Source organism: Humulus lupulus, chromosome 1 (genome assembly GCF_963169125.1).
Source record: "Humulus lupulus chromosome 1, drHumLupu1.1, whole genome shotgun sequence".
Classification (NCBI taxonomy): Eukaryota; Viridiplantae; Streptophyta; class Magnoliopsida; order Rosales; family Cannabaceae; genus Humulus; species Humulus lupulus.
In genome coordinates this window covers 276,529,082-276,536,906 of record NC_084793.1, presented here as the reverse complement: position 1 = coordinate 276,536,906, position 7,825 = coordinate 276,529,082, and positions in this window count along the sequence as shown.

The following is a 7,825-nucleotide window of genomic DNA, read 5'->3' as shown; positions in this document are numbered from 1 at the left end:
GACAGGGCGAAGCTCCCAAGACCATTCCAATCAATTTCGAGGAGGTCTGAGGCGATTTACACATACCGCCGCCCGTAGGAGGTCATCATGCGATTCACCCAGGGCACCCCTTCCGAGTCAAGGGCACTTGGCTGGGTAAGTACAGACAACCCGCTCGCCGAAACAGGAGAGGGCGCAGGAAAATTGGAAAAATGGACCCTCGGTAGATCGGAAGGGGTGCAGGAAGATTGGGAAAGTGACCCCGATGGACCAGGGTCGAGAGAAGCCTGAGAAAAAGCGTCAAAATCCGCGGGGTTGGGGCAAACAAATTGCCCCGATATGGCATGTTGGCCTTAGAAGTGGGAAGCCATGTCCGGGTCAGAAGGGACAAAGGTAGGACATCACCCAGGAGACGAGGACAGCTGGTGAGGTCCCCCGCGTCCAAGGGAGACTTCCTCCGGCACATCCTCAGCCTCACTTTCATCCAGGCAAGGCTCAGCCAATGCAGCCTTCATCCTCTTTGACCCAGGGATGGTCCAAAGCAACCTGGGATATAAAACCGGGGACACCTTGTGGAGGTTCAGATTTTCCACAGTGAATAGGTGCGCAGCCTTTTTCATAGCAGGGTCAGCGTTGATAAGCTTATTCACAGCGTCCGCTTCTGACCCAACAACTTTGGGTACGGCGAATTGCTCTGCATAATCCACACCATTGTCGACATAAACATAAGTTGTAAAACAATAAGTTTCAAAAAATAAAAGAGGAGAGAAATAAAGGTAGCTCGAGGTACTTACTGGGAGCAGAACAGAAATGCTCGCAAACAGAAAGAGGGCCTTTCACGAAGAAAAAGTCCTGCTTCCAGGACCCCGGATTAGACACTGCGCCGTCTATCAAAGGGACTTCACTGTTGTCTGTTTGCAGGAAGTAGAAGCCCTTAGATCTGGGAGAGGGCATGAGATTGTACAGGAAGTGCACCTCTAGCCCCGTAGGATCACGTTTGACAAGTTTCACAAACGCGATAAAGAGGCAGCTCAACGTCAGCCAACTATTGGGTGCCAGCTGAAGTGGAGCAAGGTCGAAGTAGTTAAGGACATCGATGAAGAACGGGTGTAATGGGATGGTGCCACCTACCTTCAGGATATGCTCACTGAGGGCTACGAAGCCGAGACTAGGGCAGTTAGCCCGGCAATTTCCCAAAGGGGTGTATAAGGCGTACTCCGGAGCAACACGGTAGTGATCTACAATATCCCTCAACTTGTTCTCGGAGACATGGGACACCAGGGTCGATGCCAATAGGGGGGCGTCGTCCCGTTCATTATTGGACACCTGTCATTGTCCTCCCTTCGCCATATCTGCAAAACCAAAAGAAAAAGGTGACGAAGAGACAGAACACTTGACCCTCCATTTTCTCTTCCTAGCAAGAGTCTTTCACCGGGGCACCGGCCGCGGAAGCGCTAAGCTAGGGAAGATTGAAAATAAGGGCTGAAGAGAAGCAGAAGCGGCCCCATGACAGTCATTAGGTGAGGATTGGCTAGAGGGCTCAGGCAGAAGATGTCCCTCCATAAACTCCAACTCCCCCTGCAAATCTAAAAGGGTCACCCTAAGGCTCGCTACGTGGTCACTAAGGTCAAGGGGGAAAGGTACTCCGTCTCCTCTCAACACCGAGTCAATCTCACTCTCTACCGTCCAAATTTTACGCCTAAGTTCAGCCATGTGCTCAAGATGACGAATACGGGCCTGCCTTAAGGAGTCATAGTCCTGGTAAGGATTTTCCTCAGGGGACTCTGAGTCTGAAGACAAGTCAACAAAATCAACCCCTGGAGGTATGCTGAACGGACCGTCACTTGCCATAAGACCTCGTCACGAAAGCAAAAAGGGGTTCACGTATAAATGAGAGGATTGCTACAAAACACAAAGGAATAGGCTCAAAACCTCTAGGCACAAACACTCTAAATGACCCGCCACGGGGTGTGAATAAAGGGTCATGTCTTAAAACTAACTCACGACAGGCTCAGGCCAAAGTACTCCATCCCGAGTGGTGCTAATATTGACTCAATGAAAACAAGTGAAAAGATAATTATACCTCAAGCAGGAAAAATGAGACGCTGTCGTGGTCAAAAGGAGGTTGGGGGCAAAAGGTATCGTCACGGTCAAAAAGAGCCAAATGGTCGAAAGTGCGCGTCTGCGAAAAATAGAAAAAAAAGATGTGTTAGCCCCTAAAAGTATGAAGAGGTATAGACATACCAAAATTAGCCCAAATATATATATATATATATATATATGTAAAAAAAACAAGGAGGAAACCATAATAAAAGTGAGGTGGTGGGGGATTGAACCCCTTACCTCTTGAAAGGAGCAAAGGTCTAAATACCATTAAGCTAAGAAGATGGAGTGTAAATAATAGGCTTGGCATGATGGCCTATTTATAAGAATCAAAGAGAAGAGTCTACCAGAGCACCTAAAGGTCCTCTCCTAGACTGAGGGGCAAGTGTGGATGCTCAAAATTCAATAGTTATACAAAGGCCAAAAGCGCGTGATAAACTCCCATAAATTCTTAATTACATGCCCGCATGCACCTGGCCTCGCGCCCGCGCACCCCAAGCCTCGCGCCCGCGTGCCTCGCGCCCGCGTGCCTAGCAGCCTCGTGCTCGCGAGCCCAGCAGCCTCGCGCCCGCACATTGATGGCCTCGCGAGACGCGTGTCCTTAGGAGTCTCGTGGGAGACACTCACACCACAGCCACATCCTAAGGGGCCTCGCGAGAGGCGTGCCCTTAGGGGGCCTTGCCACTACCATGTCGTCTCGAGCCCCCAGGACTGTCTTGCACACCTATCACCTATGTCCGGGGGTGGCCTTGAGGTGCTTCGGGCGTCTCGCGCCAAGGAACAGAGAGCCCCACCTCGCGCCACAACCCTTACATACTTCAACGTCTCACTCCCTACACCTCGATGTGGTATCTCTTAAGAAGGCCTATCGAGACCCCAATGTTTAGAGGTAAAAGCCCAAGTATGATTCAAAAGGCTCATGCTAGTACAATCTAGTATGGGGTACGGCCTTTGAGACCCCTTATGTCTGGTACGAACACTCATGCTAGTCGAGTAGTGGGAGTACTGGGAGAAAGGACATGGCCTACGTGTCTATGGCTAGATGTCAGAACTGACACCACCACCACCTGCACCACTATGCCTGGCACCACTCCTCTGACATCCGTACGAATCAAATAGTGGAGACATCCTTGTGGTACCTGGCCATGTACTGGAACCAATACCACTACCCTTGAGACCACTCTCCTGACAGTGTACTTGTGTACCACCTGGTCCCGTAGACCACCATGTATCCAGGGCCATTAGAGTCCACTATAAAATGAACCCCATTTCAACATAGATGGGGGTTAGAAAAATCACTGTAGCATTGCACCATAATCATTACAAATTGAGTTCACCATTTTTCTTCTGCAATTATTCTTGGAGTTTCTACTTAGATTTCTAAAGCTTTCCTTTTGATAATCTCTACATTTCTGTTTTTGCTAATTTAACTTGGTTGACGAGTTCTCACCGTCAACAACTATGAAACCTAGAAACTTTCCCGAAGATACTTCAAAATAGCACTTTTGTGGGTTGAGTTTCATGTTATATTTGTACAATACGGCGAAGCATTCTACGAGATCGTCCATATGATTATCGTTATGTTTAGACTTGAATCGCATGTCGTCAACATAAACTTCCATGTTATTACCTATCTACTCAGAGAACATTCTGTTCACAAGTCTTTGGTACGTTGCTCCAGCATTTTTGAGTCTGAAAGTCATGACATTGTAGCAACAGAGTCCTTTATCGGTTAAAAAGCTCGTATGCTCTTGATCCGATTCATGCATGGCGATCTGGTTATATCTTGAATAGGCATCCATGAACGACATGAGTCCATGACCTGCCGTGGCACCTACGAGCTGATCAATCCATGGTAAGGGGAAACAATCTTTAGGGCACGCCTTATTAAGGTCGGAATAGTTGATACAGGTTCACCAAGTGCCGTTGGGCTTCGGAATCAACACTGGATTGGCTTTCCAATCAGGATAGAAGGCATCTCGTATGAATCGATTTTCCTTTTAACCTGTCGACTTCTTCCTTGAGTTCCTTCTTACTGTCGTCGTCCAGGAGATTTCATTGTTGCTGCTTCGGGGGAAGCTCTTGTCGATGTTAAGTGCATGACTCATGACATTTGGACTGATTCCCACCATGTCCGAGTGCGACCATGCGAATACATCCTGGTTTTCTTTTAAGAAGCGAATTAATTGCTATTTCGCTTCTTCAGAAAGATTATTACCCACCTTTATCATCTTTGTGGGGTCTTCGATCTTGACCTCCTCGAGCTCTTCTAGAGGTTTGAGGTGAGCCCTTTCTTCTATTCTAGAGTTGATCTCTTCATCTATCTCGAAGATCATCCCATCCTTTTTCTGTATTATTACAAGTGCCTGTGCACTTGTTTGCTTCTTTCCCCTAACGTAGATGCTATAGCATTCCCTCCCCGCAAGCTGGTCCCTTTTCAACGTCCTGGCGCCACTAGAAGTCGGGAAATTGATAGCCAAGTGCCTAACAGATGATGCTGCCCCCAGCTCAACTAAGGCGGGTCTCCCAAGCAATACATTGTAGGCCTATGGGAGGTCCACCATGGAAAACTCCATCATCTTGGTTACAAAGTCTGGATAATCTCCCAAGGTCACAAGAGTTCAATGGATCCCATACAGGCAATCCCTTCTCCTGAAAAACTGTATAGTGTGGTTGCACAAGCTTTTAGGTCGTGAAGCGCGACTCCCATCCTTTATAGGGTGACTTTATAGAGGATATTCATCGAGCTCCTGCTATCAATCAGGACTCTGTGTACCCTATTGTTCGTGAGCTGGAGGGTTATGACCAGGGGGTCGTTATGGGGAAATTGGACGTGTGATGCATCCTCTTCAATAAAGGTTATGGGTTGAGTTTCAACTCTTTGTTGTTTCAGAGTTCATGGTTCAGGTTCGCAGGAAGAACCGTCACCTGTCTTGAGCTCGTTTACATATCTCTTTTGGGCATTCTTGCCCGATTTTTTGATATGAGGTCCCCCTGAGATGGTTATTACATCTTCTCCATCAATCGGAGGAGGTCGCTCATCCTCCTGAGCTCGGGAGTTACTATTTTGGGCAGGTGGATTTTGGGCAGGTGGTGCAGCTGTTGCCCTTTGGCTCATGGAAGCTTGATTGGGGTTTCATTTTCTAACATATTGTCCGAAATAACCCCTCGAGATTAAACTTTCAATCTCGTCCTTCAACTGTCGACACTCATTAGTACTGTGTCTGATATCTGGGTGAAATCTAAAGTATTTATTAGAATCTCTCTTTGCTTTTTGGTTCCTCATGGGGCAGGTCGTCTAAATGGAACTTGGTTTTCATTAGCCAGGTAGATATTGTAATGCCCCAAAATCCCTAACGCAGTTTAATGGCTGGATTAGAAGGCCGAGAAGGCCATAATTTCTTTATTATGCCATTAAATGATTATATGCATGTTTATGTGAATTATATTATATTATGATGTTAAATGCATGCATGTAGGTCCACATTTCATTACAGGGGTGTTTTGGTAATATGGCCCATTGAGGGCGTAATTGTATATTTGTATGCATGTCGGTGACATAATGTTGAGACCACAATATAATGTGGATTTGTTCGAGCCACTCGGCATGAGATGATCCTTGAGTGAAAATTAGCGGTTTAGTTATAACGGGATTAAGTTCGGTGCTCGAGGTGAGTCTCGGGGTGATTTTAATGATTAGAACATTCCCAGGAATTAAAGGGCTATGGAATATGAATTATTGGTATTTGAGAATATCGAGAATAGCGGGAATTGGAGGGTGTTAATTATGATTAACTAAATAGGTGGAAAATGTCAATTTTGCCATTGGGAGTCTTTAGAAACCTTTGTTTGACCTAGGGGTATTTTAGTCTTTTCACCCCTAGGATTGATTTAAGCCATGAAGGCTGTGGAATTTTGGAGAAAAACAAAGCATCAATCACACTTCTCCCGTACCTATTTTCTCTCCTTTTCTTCATGGATTTTTGAGCTTAAGTTGAGGAATCAAGCTTGGGAAATAAGTCTTGAGGGCTTGGGAGTGTGTTCCACCATTGAAGAGCATCATTATCTAAGCTTGAGGTAAGATTCCAGCCATTAAATTGTTTGTTTGCCTTGTTTTTGTTATGGAATTCAATTGAGATTTCTAGGTTGGTTGATTGGTTTTGTTGGGAGTTTTTGGCTAGGGTTCTTGTGGTTGTGATACTTAGGACTTGTGGGAATGGTTTTTGGGTTCATTTAGCACTTAATTTGATGTTTGGAAGCATTAGAATCAGGTTGGGAATGGATAAGTCGAAGGGAGAAGGTTCAAGGGCAAAATTGGCTGGGTGTAGCGCTATAGCGCCTACAAGGGAGCGCTACAGCGCTACCCAGGGATGGCTTTAGGCATTTCTAGTTCTGAGTAGAGTGTTGGGTCACTAGTGAGTAGCATTGGGGCGCTACTCTGTTCCTTCATAATCCTGTTTTAAGCATTTTAAAGGGTTTTTGGCTCGGGGTTTCAATCCTTAAGGCCCGGGATCGAATCTACTCACCGTGTGGGTACGTTTCGGGGTCCCAAGAGTGGAGTTTAGGTCAAGACCCTTACATTGTTGATTTTCATGAATGGAGGTTATATTTGGTTATGACTGGTCGTATTGTCTATTGTTTCAGCAAGGTATAAGTTGATAAGAATGAATCCAGGACAGATAGATACATCAACTGGCCAGAGTGATCAAGGCTAGAATAACAATAATCAGGGTCAAGAGAATGACCAAGGACAGATTCCACAGCCCAATCCTGCAAACTAGCAGCAGTTAATTAGCGATTTGCAGGCTACAATATTGAGACAGGGACAAGAACTCCGCCTCCTGAGACAACAACAAGCACTTGTAGTGGCTAGTGTATCAGAGGCACATCCTGTGTTGGTGCTAGCGGCTGAGCAGATCCCTGAGGTTGGTAATAAATGGGAGCCTCTCTATGAAAGGTTTAGGAAGCAGCAGCCTCTAGTTTTTGAAGGCAGTGCAGATCGTGCCAAAGCAGAGCAGTGGATGAGTATGATTACCACCATCCTGGAATTCATGATGGTGACTGGTAATGAGAGGGTGGCCTGTGCCACTTATATGTTTCGAGAGGATGCCCGAATTTGGTGGGAAGTTATATCCTAGACTAGAATCATCAATGCCCTGAGTTGGGAAGAGTTTCAGACTCTGTTCGACGAGAAATATTATAATGATGCCATTAGGGCAGCAAAGGCTGAGGAGTTCATCAGGCTACTTCAGGGACATTTGTCAGTGACTGAGTATGCCTTGAAGTTTGATCATTCGGCAAAGTTTTCCATGGAGCTGGTGCCCACTGATGGGACTAGGAGGGCGAGATTTCTCCAGGGGCTACAGCCCGTGATGTTCGTATTAACACTGTTGCTGGAGTTACTACCTATGCACAGGTGGTTGAGAAGGCACTCACAACTGAGAGTGTAGAGAACAAGCTCTGGCGAGATAGTTCAGTCAGAAAGGAGTTTAGGAGGACAGGCTCTCCATTTGTTGGTTCAAGTAGGGGTGGAGGCCCTAGTGATCAAAAGAGGAAGGTTCCTAACACCTTCCTAGTTCCAAGTCCTGATAGGCGACCCCTTAGTGTCTCAATGGGTCGTCCAAGTGGTATTGAATCCTGGAAGTCTTATCCTGAATGCCCTAGATGCAAGAGGCGTCATTTGGGAGAGTGTAGGGCAAGGGCCTGCTTCTCATGTGGAGTAGTGGGTCATCTTTAGAAGGAC